General features: G+C 42.1%; 1 pseudogene; it reads right to left on the bottom strand.

Moving 5' to 3' along the window:
• Positions 1–8,034: 8,034 nt before the first annotated feature.
• LOC113920278 lies at positions 8,035–8,502 on the bottom strand (annotated as a pseudogene).
• Between the last annotated feature and the right edge of the window lie 5,940 nt (positions 8,503–14,442).

Here is a 14,442-nt window from a genome sequence, read left to right as displayed (position 1 = left end):
GCCTCATAAAATGAGTTTGGAAGTTTTCCTTCCATTTCTATTTTTGGAACAGTTTCAGGAGAATAGGTATTAATTCTTCTTGAAATGTTTGGTAGAATTCCCCTGGAAGCCATCTGGCCCTGGGCTTTTGTTTGTTGGATTTTGGATGACTGCTTCAATTTCCTTTGTGGTTATAGGTCTGTTCAGGGTTTTCTATGTCTTCCTGGTTCAATTTTGGTAGTTGATGCATCTCTAGGAATGCACCCATTTCTTCCAGGTTATCTAATTTGCTGGCATAGAGTTGCTCATAATACGTTCTTCTAATTGTTTGTATTTCTTTGGTGTTGGTTGTGATCTCTCCTCTTTCATTCATGATTTTGTTGATTTGGGTCATTTCTCTTTCCTTTTTGATAGATTTGGCCAGGGGTTTATCAATTCTGTTAATTCTATCAAAGAACAAGCTCCTAGTTTCGTTGATCTGTTCCACTGTTCTTTTGGTTTCTATTTCATTGATTTCTGCTCTGATCTTTATTATTTCTCTTCTCCTGCTGGGTTTAGGTTTTCTTTGCTCTTCTTTCTCCAGCTCCTTTAGGGGTAGGGTTAGGTTGTGTACTTGAGACCTTTCTTGTTTCTTGAGAAAGGCTTGTATTGCTATATACTTTCCTCTTAGGACTGCCTTTGCTATATCCCAAAGATTTTGAACAGTTGTGTTTTCATTTTCATTGGTTTCCATGAATTTTTTTAATTCTTCTTTAATTTCTTGGTTGACCCATTCATTCTTTAGTAGGATGCTCTTTAGCCTCCATGTATTTGAGTTCTCTCTGACTTTCCTTTTGTGATTGAGTTCTAGTTTCAAAGCATTGTGGTCTGAAAATATGCAGGGAATAATCCCAATCTTTTGTTACCAGTTGAGACCTGATTTGTGACCTAGGATGTGATCTCTTCTGGAGAATGTTCCATGGGCACTAGAAGAATGTGTATTCTGTTGCTTTGGGATGGAATGTTCTGAATATGTCTGTGAAGTCCATTTGGTCGAGTGTGTCTTTTAAAGACTTTATTTCCTTGTTGATCTTTTGCTTAGATGATCTGTCCATTTCAGTGAGGGGGTGTTAAAGTCCCCCACTATTATTGTATTGTTGTCAATGTGTTTCTTTGCTTTTGTTATTAATTGCCTTATATAATTGGCTGCTCCCATGTTAGGGGCATAGATATTTACAATTGTTAGATCTTCTTGGTGGATAGACCCTTTAAGTGGGACATAGTGTCCTTCCTCATCTCTTATTACAGTCTTTGTTTTAAAATCTAAATTGTCTGATATAAGCATTGCCACCCCAGCTTTCTTTTGGTGTCCATTAGCATGGTAAATGGTTTTCCACCCCCTCACTTTCAATCTGGGGCTGTCTTTGGGTCTAAAAGGAATCTCTTGCAGACAGCATATCGATGGGTCTTGTTTTTTAATCCAATCTGATAGCCTGTGTCCTTTGATTGGGGCATTTAGCCCATTTACATTCAGGGTAACTATTGAAAGATATGAATTTAGTGCCATTGTATTGCCGGTAAGGTGACCATTACTGTATAATGTCTGTGTTCCTTTCTTGTCTATGCTGCTTTTAGGCTCTCTCTTTGCTTAGAGGACCCCTTTCAATATTTCTTGGAGGGCTGGTTTCGTGTTTGCAAATTCTTTTAATTTTTGTTTGTCCTGGAAGTTTTTTATCTCTCCTTCTATTTTCAATGACAGCCTAGCTGGATATAGTATTCTTGGCTGCATATTTTTCTCGTTTGGGTGCTCTGAAGATATCATGGCAGTCCTTTCTGGACTGCCAGATCTCTGTGGATAGGTCTGTTGCCTATCTAATGTTTCTACCATTATAGGTTACATATCTCTTCTCCTGAGCTGCTTTTACGATTTCTCTTTGTGTCTGAGACTTGTAAGTTTTACTATTAGATGCCAGGGTGTTGACCTATTTTTTATTTTGAGAGGGATTCTCTGTGCATCCTGGATTTTGATGCCTGTTTCCTTCACCACATTAGGGAAGTTCTCTGCTATAATTTGCTCCAATATACCTTCTGCCCCTCTCTTTCTTTCTTCTTCTTCTGGGATCCCAATTATTCTAATGTTGTTTCATCTTATTGTATCGCTTATTTCTCAAATTCTGCTCTCGTGATCCAGTAGTTGTTTATCTCTCTTTTTCTCAGCTTCTTTATTTTCCATCATTTGGTCCTCTATATCACTGATTCTCTCTTCTGCTTCATTTATCCTGCAGTTAGTGCCCCCATTTTTTATTGCACCTCATTAATAGCCTTTTTGATTTCGACTTGGTTAGATTTTAGTTCTTTTATTTTCCCAGGAAGGGTGTCTCTAATAACTTCCATGTTTTTTTCAAGCCCAGCTAGTATCTTTAAAATCATGATTCTGCACTCTAGGTCCAACATCGTACCAATGTCTGTATTGAGTAGGTCCCTGGCAGACGGTACTACCTCTTGTTCTTTTTGTTGAGGTGATTTTTTTCGTCCTGTCATTTTGTCCAGAGGAGAATAGATGAATGAGAGAACAAAATGCTAACAGGTTAACAACGTCCCCAGAAAATATACTCTAAACAAATCAGAAAAGACCTGAAACCAGGGGAAAAGAAAGGGAAAGAAAGAAAAAAGAAAGAGAAAAAAAGAAAAGGAAAAAGATAAAAACAAAAACAGAACAAAACAAAAAAAAACAGAATATGATCAAATATGATAAGGCTAGTGCATAGATCAGTGCCACACACTAGATTTTGGGTGTATTTTGGTCTTTTAGAAGAAAGTGCCTCCTAAAATTTTAAAGTTAGAAAGACTTATATATGTACAAAATAAGGGTTGATACAATGAAGGGATGGAATATGACTGTAAAGATGAAAATTATAAAAAATTTTAAAAAAGGAATTGATAAGGTGCTTGAACAAAGAAAGAGGAGGATTAAAAAAAGAAAGGAAGAAAAAAAAAGGGGAGAGAATGTGATCAGACAGGAGACTAGAACAGGGCCATACACTAGAGATTTAGGGTATATTTTGATATGTTAGAAGAAACTGTATCTCAAAATTTTAGAGAACAACTTATATATATATGCCAAAGATAAGGGTAACTACTATGAAGGTATAGAATATGACTCTAAAAATGAAAAATAAAAATGTTTTTTTAAAAAAGAGATTGATAAGATGTTGGTTGAAAAAGGGAAAAAGAAAAATTCAAAAAAAAACAGTTAAAAAAATTAACTTTGAAAGATTAAAGAATCATGGTAAAAAAGCCATGAATTCTATGTGCAGTACTCCCCTAGTGCTGGAGTTCTCCAGTTCTCATTGATCTGTAAACTTGGTCTTGGCTGGCTGTTCATGCTGATCTTCTGGGGGAGGGGCCTGTTGCCGTGGTTTCCAAATGTCTTTGCCGGAGGCGGAATTGCCCCGCCTTTGCGGGTCCAGGCTATGTAATCTGCTCGGGTTTGCTCTTGGGAGCTTTTGTTCCCTGCAAGCTCTCGGTACAGCTTTGGAGCATGAGAGTGAAAATGGCGGCCTCCCAATCTCCACCCGGAGGAGCCAGGAACTCAGGGCCCCACTCCTCAGTGAGCTTCCAGGAAAAGCAGTCAGTCACTCTGTCTCCCCGGTCTTCGGCTGCACTCCATGCTCACCCGGCCTGTGACCGAGCGTTTCTATCTCTGGCACTTGACTCGGTGTGGAGTCTCCAAACCCAGCAGATCCCTGTGGTGTGCTTCTGCACCGCTCCTCCCAGGGGAGGAAGGGGAGTCTCCCCGGCTCTGCCGCTTGTTGGGTCCCTGCTGGAGGAGCAGTCGCCCGACTGTGTCGCCAATCAGTTTATGGCAACCCCAAGCTGAAACCCCACGCCTTGGCTCTGTCTCTGCAGGCGGCTTCCCCGCTCTGATACCTGGGAGCTCTGCTGCACTCAGGCACCCCCGGTCTTTCTGTGACCCCAAGGGTCCTGAGACCACACTCTCCCGCGAGGGTTCCACCCCCCACTTAGCCACTGGAGCGGCGTCCCTTAACGGAGATGACTTCTAAAAGTTCCGATTTTGTGCTCCGCGGCTCTATCACTCACCAGAAGCGGCCGACGGAGGCCCCCTCCCCCGCCGTCTATCCTCCCGAATATCGCCTCAGATTCACTTCTCTGCAAGTCCTACCTTCCAGTAAGTGGTCGCTTTTCTGTTCAGAGAGTTGTTGCTATTCTTTTCTTTGATCTCCTGTTTAGTTCGTAGGTGTTCAGAATGGTTCGATCCCTATTCAGCTGAATTCCTGAGACCAGACGAAATCCAGGTCTCCTACTCCTCTGCCACCTTGCTCCGCCCCCTGGTCCTTCATTTCTAATGCATGCACTTAGAACCACTTCCAAACAGTACAGATTTGACCTTACATGTGGACAATTTTTGTTAATGTTCTATGTGCCCTTGAAAGAAGGCAATCCTCACATCCTTGGGTACTGTGTGTGTACCAAAAGTGTAATGTACCAAAAATATAACAAGCTTCTTGAGGGTTGGAATTTAAGAATTCTACAGCATTTATAAAATTTCAAGTACATTTGAGATACTAAAAGAATGCTTTGAGACTTTCTACTGATTGTTGAATGTTATGAGCTCTTATGCATTCTTAGAGCTGCAAATAGCTCCATGGTTGTTGTAATGAATTTCAGAAGAGGGATTTGCATACATTTTTGTGAAAGTCACAGAGTTTTAATTAACTGGAAAGTTAATACAAATCAACAATGTGGTGTGGCTGCAAAAATTCAATATAAGATTCCATCACATGAAAACACCATGTCAAGGCGAGTCCTGGTCCGTATATCCACGTCAGTCTTTGTGGAGCATGTAACTCTAAGAAAGGATCAGTAAAGAAAGAGGTCTTTGCTGTGGCAAAACATCTACATGTTTTATGAGGAAGACTTGAATTTTTTTTTAAGATTTTATTTATTTATTTGACAGAGAGAGAGAGAGAGTGAGAGAGAGAACACAAGTAGGGGGAGTGGAAGAGGGAGAAGCAGGCTCCCTGCTGAGCATGGAGCCCAATGCAGGGCTCGATCCCAGGACTCTGGGATCATGACCTAAGCTAAAGGCAGACGCTTAACCAACTGAGCCACCCAGGTGCCCCAGACTTGAATTATTTTATATGTAACATGAGGAAGAGAAGGTGTGGGACAGGGAAGTGAAGGGGCACATGCCAATGGGGAAAGTAGGAAGGGGAAGATAGTTCTTATTTTAGGGTCAGTTTGTATCAAAAGATGTCTCATTCCTTTCATTTCTGACTCTAACTCTAGAATCTGGGTGAACTGGCTTTACTCCTCCCCACAAATAAGGTCTATCTGTTATGTGCTTCTTTTTTTCTATGTTCTTGAGGGTCTGTTTGTTGTTATCTCCTAAGCTCTGGCTATAAAATTCAAAATCTAAATAGGAAACAAATTACCCGAGTATTCAGAATCCATGGACATGATCACAGAAAATTGCTTTACATAGTAAAGGAGAAGCTAGAATGCAAACACAAGGGACAGCAGCCCAACCCAAACATTCGGAGGAGGAGGCACTATACTTCCCAGAGCAGAGGGTGATCAGGAGGAGCCAGTGTTACCAGGGCCAGGACATTGGGTGGAAGCTGGAACTGTTGTGCTCTGTTCAGTAGAGCTAGAGCAACTCAGGAGATGCTGCCTCCTTCAGAAGTCTTTGTGAGACAGAGAAAGAGGGCATGAAACCACCGACTCTTCCCCCTCATACTCTCCAATCTTCTACCAGTGCCTTCTGTTGGAGGAACCCAGACTTGTGCCTCTGGTGTAGGAGCCTCGGAAATGCATCTGTCAGGGATCAGGCCCCAGGAAAGACAATGTAGCAGGGGAAAGGCTAGGAGTGAGTCCAGGCCCAAATGTGCCTGGGATGATTCTGTCCACCTCTCTTGCTTCTCAGAACTTATTCTTATCCTTCAAAACATAAGACGCAACCTGGTAAAACCCATCTCTCCATTATATCAATGAACATGCCCTCCCCTCCCAGAAACTGGAGACATGGAGTCCCATTGGTCATTGTAACAACCTCAAGGTCAGAATCTCCAGGTAAGAAATATTTCCTCCCTGTTGGCTACTGATGTGGCTTCTCATGGTGTGAACTATGAACTGCAATATAAAGTTAAGCATATTCCTACATAAATGGTAAAAAAGGAAGGGAAAAGATGAGTGCTGAATACATATGTAAAAATATGCATGGATGCTACAATCATTACTAGGACTTGTCATGAGATCTTAGTAGATAGCTCTCAGTTTTCTTTAACTGCCTATTTTGTATTGTCCTTGTCCTCAGCCAGTAGCTAAAATGGTGGGGTTTTTATTCATTTTGGGGTGTCCCAAAGTTTTTCTCTGGAAAAGTTTGAGCTCTTGGTGATGTTTCTCTTACTTAGGTCCTGTAATACTATATTGAATTTACTAATAGGCTTAGTAAAGGTTCTAAGAAGTGCCCAGTGATGTCTGCAGCTTTAATATATTCCTCCTACCCTGATGAAAACCAGCAGCCACACTTCCTTTTGGGAGTCACGGTCAATACTCGCCGTCAATCACACCTCCTCTCCATGTTGCTTCAGTAGCAAACAGCCAGGTGATCCTCAACTTTGAGTTTCATGAGGTTGTTGCTGTTCTCATGGAAGCATTTCTTCCTTGGGAATGGAAACCTCTAACCCATCAGATCCCAGAGTCATAGAGAGAGCAAAGTGGCCTCTTTGGCCCTGGCCTTGGGAGAAATAGTACCTTGCATTAATTTTGAGTTCAGAGCATCTTGTAGGGCAATATCATCCTCACAGGGTGTTACTGCCGGGTTAGCCCTATAACTAAGTCTTCACTCATCACCTTGGTATTCTATTAGGGCCACTACTTCTGAGTGACAGAGCGTCTCATAAGACCAATGAATGTCATGTCTGTGATGAGCCCACTGGCACATTTCTTTTGGTGAAATGTGTTTCATGGTCAGAGACAATGTTAAGTAAATACTATAGTCCTAAGCAAGGCATCTTACAATGCACAGACAGTGGTGCTGTTAGAAGCAGACAGGGAAAAGAGGGCCAATCCATACCCAGGACAGGTATTTATTTCAGTGAGGATGATGGCTGCCTCTCCTGATGGAAGAAGTTCAAAGTAATCAGACCCCGATACTACACTGTAGTCCCTTTTGGGCTGTGTAATCCACCTGCAAATTAGGCCCAAGTGTTTCTTCCTCTGCCTACTGGTCACAGAAAAACTATCTGGAGGCCACAGCTTAGGGAGGGAAGAAAATTGTGCTGTGGGGTCCAACCACTGGCTGGTGCACCTGGCTCTTCTTCCTATGATGACAAACTGCTTCTGCTGTGTCCACTCACTTGTGGCTGGGAAGCAGGGTTGCATAGCTCCAGCTGATGTGAGGGACCAGCTCACAGTCATTTGTTGTCCCACAGTCAGTAGTGATCCAGAGTGGTCACCCAAAGGTAGACCAGTTTTCTGCTGAAAACTTAGGTTTTCCTATTTGGTCTTGCTAGACTTCACAGTGCATCCTTATTCACCATAGGATTTTGGGTGCCACTGGATTTTCTGTGTTATAAGGCTTAAGTAGCTTCCTAGCCTGGACATGCTGCAAGCCTGTGCCCTTCCAAAACCAAGAGCCAGTTGGGTCACTGGTAGGGGAAGAGCAGCACCTCTGAAAGGGCTGTGTTTCCCAAGCCCAAAGAAGCTGGGCTTCATAAAATCACCATGTGGTAGTCGTGTACTAAACCTCACACTGCTTGGGTCACACCCTGGTAAACCCATCCTGGCATGACAATAGTGCACTTCTTCAGGACCGAGTGACACCATAGCTATGCCCATGCCACAAATATATCGTCTCTTCTCCAGGCCATTCCTGTTTTCAGCAGGCCTTTCCACCCAATTCAGCTGCTTCTTGCCACACTATAAATGTGCTCCATTCTCAAACCATGATCACGTACTTATCACTTTTTCCTCAAAAGTAGCGAAGCAATTGGCACATCTTAACTTTAATACTACAACATGATTTTCCATTTAACTAATTTATTTCTTTTCTTTTAACAACTGATAATCAATTTATTAAAAAGGTTGATTTAAGCATCTGCAATGGTGACTTCAACCTCAACTCCTGGCTCAATACTGATGGAAGTAATCTGCTTAACAATCTCAGAAGGACTGTGCAAATCAATGAGTCGCTTGTGGATCCTCATCTGAAAACGATCCCAGGTCTTAGAACCTTCACCACAAAGTTTTTCTTGTAGTGATTCTCAGAGTCTTGGTAGGCATCCGAACTGGTCCTTTCACTTTGAGATTCTTTTCCTTTGCGCCTCTGATCAAGTCAGCACATACCTTTTCCAAAGATTTTACGTTGCGGCTGGTGAGAGTAATTCTAATTCGGTGAATCGCCACCTCCGGTTCCACGGGTGTCTTCCCAGTGTCTTTAAAAGCCATGGCTGCGGCGCGGCTTCCTGACCGACTTGTTCCTCAGTGAGAGCGAACAGCGGTGAGTCAGGAGCAGGAGCGGGGCGTGCAAACCTCCGCTGCAGCTGCAACCGCGTCTTCCTCCTAAACTAATTTATTTCTAAAAGTCTAAATAGGGATTTACAGAGTTCTAAGCAGCTTTTAAATTAAGTCCACATTTCAGGGCATTGTGAGCACATATCTGAGTACTGGGAGGCAAGAGTGGTGTATTTCTGAGGTACTGCATAGAAATCTAAGAGACTGGTTTCAAGTCAGCCCTTGTGACCTGGGAGATACCTATAAAATAAAGTGCTGGTGGGGAATAAAATGGAACAGTACATGTGGACGCACCTGCAAACATAAAGTCGTTTCACATAAATATCAAGTGTGAAGATAATATGGTCAGTTAGCCAACTTATGGGGAGACAAGGCCTCTGGTGTTAACTCTGTTACACCTCTCAGTATGAAGGTAACACGGTACTGCATTTAGGGATGATTACTGAATGATGCCTTTGTGTTCTTTCCTTCCAACTTTGGGGATAAGTAAGAGAATAGCCTCTTCATACAACATCTTCCATCATCTCCTTTACAACTTCCGTGCTTGACACTTCCTCTGTTTCCAGCCCTGACTCACGTGAGGCTGTCTTCTCCTGGGAACTGTGATGTGAGCATGGCTAGAGAGGAGGCTTGGAGAATGATCAGTTCAGTTAGATCACATAACGTGTAATCGTATTATAAACTAGAAGATGGGAGGAACTTGTACAGAAGCAGCCAAAGAACCAGAAGGTGGGTTTTAGTAAAAATTCAGTGGAACAGAGGGTTGGGAATTCTTCAAGGAGGGAAAGAACAGTCAATGTGGTGGATGTTTACAGCAGTTGGGAGAAAGACACGGGTGGTAGATGACCCCAGTGGCACTTTGAGGCTTGATTCTGGAGCCAGAGGCCACTGAGATGTTGGCTCCAAGCAAGGGTGAGGCTGCAGCAGCCTCAGAGATGGGGGTCTAGCAGGTGACAGCTCTGCAGTGGCCCAGCTCAGATCCCACAGTAACAAGATGCACCAAGCTGAGAGTGTGGCTCCCAACTAGACATGCACTAGCACATGGACTGCTGTGACCACTGCAAAACCTCCTCACATTTTATGAACCATGGAAACTATGTGCAAATTCATCCTGGGTGATGTTCTAGGCCAGACTCAATCACAAGTGTTGAGACTAATACAGGCTGGGAAACTAAAATAGAGCCATTCATCTTCAACATCAATTTGAAGGAGGCAAAATAAAATGTAAAATATCCTGAGACAGTACACTAGCACATGCTCTACCTTGCACTCAGAAGCTTGTAACTCACTTGAACCCGTATTTTCTTTCAATAACCATTGGGTTATTGAGAAGCAAATGGACTGGCCCCAAGCATCAGGGTAAATATGCTGTCTTTCTGCTACAGGATGCTAAGTGGCTTGGATTAAAATGTGGCAATATTTACAATAAACATTACAATAAAATGTTATGGAATTTCTGGGCTAAGTAAAATATTACCAGGAAATGAGGTAGACATTTTTCCTCCAGTGCTCCACAGGGTTATCATGCTATAGTTATGGGTGAGCTATGGTCATTTAAAATGTAAATATAAATAGCATTTGGATAAAACTTCTTCACACAGTTGTGTTGATATAAAAAAAAAATGCTCTGTCTCCCCTAAAACTGTTTGTATTTAGTTGCAAAAATTTAGCTAGCAATGTACAGATGGTAAGAATGCTTTATTGATTTTTTTTAACAGAGATGCTATTAACGGCATACTCTGACAAATCAGTGGGCATACACAATGCTTGGAAGTGGATACAATTTCCCCCAGTACTTTCTTACCTTTTTTAGCTCTAAGAAGTTTGTAGAAAAGAAAGTCATAAAATAACAGAAAAACATTCCAAAATTAGCACAATATGAACAAAATTTGAAAGAATAAGTATATATGATGAATTCACCTGAAATTTGAACTAAATCAAACACTTACCTTGCTCCTGAACTTAATGAAAAAGTATTCAATTTTCCATCTTTAAATATGATGCTAGATGATTTTTTTACAGATACCCTTTATTAGTTGTAAAAGTTTCTTCTATTTCTATTTTTTTAAATTTTTATTTCTTTATTTATTTGAGAGAGAGCGAGTGAGCGAGAGAGAGAGCATGAGAACAGGCAGAGGGGCAAAGGGAGAAGCAGGCTCCCCACTGAGCAGAGAGCCCAATGTAGGGCTTGATCCCAGGACCCTGGGACCATGACCTGAGCCCAAGGCAGATGCTTAACTGACTGAGCCACCCAGGTGCCCAGTTTCTTCTATTTCTAATTTGCTAAGAGTTTTTATCATGAACGTATGCTGAATTTTTATTGAATGCTTTTTCTGTATGTATTGAGAGGATCCTGTTTTTTGCTCTTTAGTCTCTTAATATGATGAGCTACATTGACTGCTTTTTGAATGTTAAGCCAATCTGGCATTTCTGGGATAAATCACACTTACCCATGATATGTTACCTTTTTCACATATGGCTGGATTCATTTTGCTGCAATTTGTTACGGTATTTTTGCCTTTGCTATAGAAAATACATCTTTGTAATTTTCCTTTCTTGTGATATCTTTGTCTAGTTTTGGTATCAGAGCAATGCTGGTTTCATTAAGTGAACTGGGACATATCCCTTTTTTATGATTTTCTACAGGAGTTTGTGTGGAATTGGCATAATTTATTTCTTAAAATCTCTGTTGGAATTATCAGTGAAGCCATTTAGGCCTGGAGCTTCCTTTGTAGGAAAAGTTTAACTATAAATTCAATATGCTGATAGATACATGGCTCGTCGGGTTATCTAATTCATCTTGAGTAAAGAAATAAATGCCTTATGCCATTTTTTTCACTTCTTTCTTTTTATCAGTTTGGATAATCTCTACTGATATATATTCATGTTCACTAAGTTTTTATTGTTGTTTTTTGCTGTGTTTAGGCTGCTAATGAGCCTATCAAAAGTATCTTTAATCAATGATATGGTATTTTTCATTTTTGGAATTTTCCGACTGTTTTATAGTCAAATCTCTCTGCTAAAACCTCCATGTGTTCATTCGTACTATTTAACTTTTACACTATACCCCTTCATATCAATCAGAGGGACTTCAATGTACCTGTCGTTTGATTTCAGCATTTGAAGCACAGCTATGTCTAGTTCTGTTAACTGCTGTATTACTTGGCAGTGGGTCATTTTTTCTTGTGTTCATGTGTTGTGTGTCTCATATTTTTTTTATTGAATGTCAGATATTATATATAAAAGAACTGCAGAGACCAAGGTAAATAGTATTTATCCTCAGAAATGGTCATGTCTAATGTGTGGAATTGAGCCACTTGTGTCCATACATGAACTGGGTTGGGTTCTGTTAATGCCTCTAAACCCCACAGAGGTTGGCTAAGTACATGCTGTTTGTGTGTGGTAGAGCCTGCACACCTGCCCCACAGAAGGGCTTACTGGTCTTCATCCTCTCTCAGAGACACACCACCAATGCTTGTTACTTGGTGCAGCTGTGCTGTAAATTCAGGGGCTTTATCAGCTAACCTGCTTCAGCCTCATTTTTAGGCAGGTCTTATGGCGTTTTCCTCAGGGCCAGGTGTTTTCAGCATTCCTGCCCCCCCCCGGTTCTCCTTTAAATTTGGGGGGTCTTGGATGAGAGGAAGTTTCCTGCCCCTCACCAGCAGAAGCTGACCCTGCTTTGTATCGGTGCCTGATTCCAGGTTTCAGAGGTTTCCTGTCTCCCTGACCCCCAGGCACATGGATTTTGCTTGTACCCCTCTCTGTGCAGTGGATGTTTACCTGGGTCTGATAGTAGAAAGACTCCTGTCTTTCTTCCAGAGGTCCACTCTTGTTTCTTCCCCTGCCCCAGAGATAGTGAATCCTTGCAGGCATACAAGGGATGAGAGAATTTTTTGCCCCAATTGCAGTGGCTGACTGTCTTTGCTTTGTATGAGAGGAGGACCTGACAAATGGTCAAGGGTTTAGAGCTGCTCAATCCCAGTGGAGGCCCTTTTGCATTTTCTGACCTGCCCCCAACCTTTCTCATGAACACCTGGATGATGCCATAGGAAAGAAGTGGTGGGGAAGCACCGACCCCCCTTGACTCTGTGGTATCCAGGGCTCTGAAGGGCCATGCTGGCCCTAACCTGGCATTTCAGGGTCTGTTCTCTCTTACCTGTTTTAAGTGTGGCCACGGCTTCCTTCTGTAGTCTGCTAAGGGTGACACACAGCGTGTGTCCATCTCTCCTTGGAGGGTCTTGTACACTTCAGAATTCTGTTCCTTTGCTGCCTTGAGACCCCACAGTGGTGCTGGCCTTGAGAAAGAAAGGGCTTTGCAGACCCTGTGATGAGAGAAGGGTGAGGTTCCATCTTGTCATGTTCAAATGGAGGCAGAACTCTATCCCCTGCATATTTAATTTTGGTCATCTTATTTCTTGTTTCTAGCAAACCAGGATTATGTAAAAGCTTGACTCCTGCCTTCACTTAGTTTTTCAACTATAAGTATTCTTTATTCACCTCACAGGTCCTGAAGAAAACTTTAAATATAATTGTCTTCCAAATTATGTCTGGCTTGTTCCTTTTCTAAAACTGTAAGTCTTCAGTCTGCTTCAACTCTTGGTGATGTTCATGCTCTGTGGACCTCTTGCTCCCCCTTCACACAACCCAACATTTGTCCTGTCACATCTGTTCCCTTTCCAGCCACTGCAGGCTTGGGGTTCACATTGTGGGTGCGGTGAGCCCCTTTTAGTTCTCTGGTTTTGTGCATGTAAATAAAGCTGTCATTACTTACACCTCCTTCACTTTTCCAAGCAGTTTCCTTCATGCTTAATTTCATATTCATATTTATCCATTTTTCTTATAAAACACTTTTATAGATCACACTCTTTTTTTTTCTTTTGGTATGTATTTTTTTTTAAGATTTTATTTATTTGACAGAGAGAGACACAGTGAGAGCAGGAACACAAGCAGGGGGAGTGGGAGAGGGAGAAGCAGGCTTCCCACTGAGCAGGGAGCCCGATACAGGGTTCCATCCCAGGACCCTGGGATCATGACCCCAGCCGAAGGCAGACGCATAACAACTGAGCCACCCAGACGCCCTCTTTTGGTACGTATTAATTGTGAAATCTTTCAGGAATCTCTTTGGTGATGAGCTAGTGCTGTGTTTTAACTTGGGAAATTCTCACTCATCCACAGTAAGAGCTATCTTCAGGCAGGATGTGTCTGGGGAGCTATTTTGGCCTCTTTTCGCCATTTGAACGAGTGAAAGCCCCCTTCCTGCAAAGATGGTGTCTCTGGTGTTTAGGTGTGAAACTGCCTGGCCTCTACGCTCCAGAGCCAGTTCTGCAGCTGCTGTTGCCTCACTCACACCTGCTGGTCCAAACGAGACATTGTCTGTGTTTCCCCCATGGGCCCCACCTCCTCTGAGTCTGCGTTCTTCCAGCTTTGTCTCGTGTTTTCGGCCCGAGGAATTTTCTTCCAGGGACATGATTCATGGCTATTGGATATCTCTACATGTGGCAGAAATTCCTCATGTGTTGTGATTCAAAGTTATTGATGTCTTTTTGTCCCATCAAAGGGGGAATTTACTTCTTATACTCTGTTTGGGGATTATTTTTAAGGGGAGAAGGGACAGAGTCCTCTCTAAACTGGGACTCCTGGTAACGTTTCCCATTTCCATGAGTGCTTCATACCTCACCCACTTCTGAGGAGCAACGGACTCTGAGACAGTGTCCCCTGCAAACAGTTCTGCTCAATCACTGCCAGAAGTGAGTTCTGATAACACTATTAACTCATTTCTTGCTTCATGTTATGTGAAGAATGGTAAAAATGAATACGTTTTAAAGCTTAGTGTCAGCATGTAGAAAACATGTAAAACAAATCAGCCTGAGACTCTTCAAAAAGTTAAAATTAAAGAAGAGAAAAGTAACATTTTAACCTAAAGGAAATTGCAAACCATTCAGGAGT

The sequence above is a fragment of the Zalophus californianus genome, chromosome 3, assembly GCF_009762305.2.
Source record: "Zalophus californianus isolate mZalCal1 chromosome 3, mZalCal1.pri.v2, whole genome shotgun sequence".
NCBI classification, from domain to species: Eukaryota; Metazoa; Chordata; class Mammalia; order Carnivora; family Otariidae; genus Zalophus; species Zalophus californianus.
This window is presented reverse-complemented; position numbering and strand designations above follow the sequence as displayed.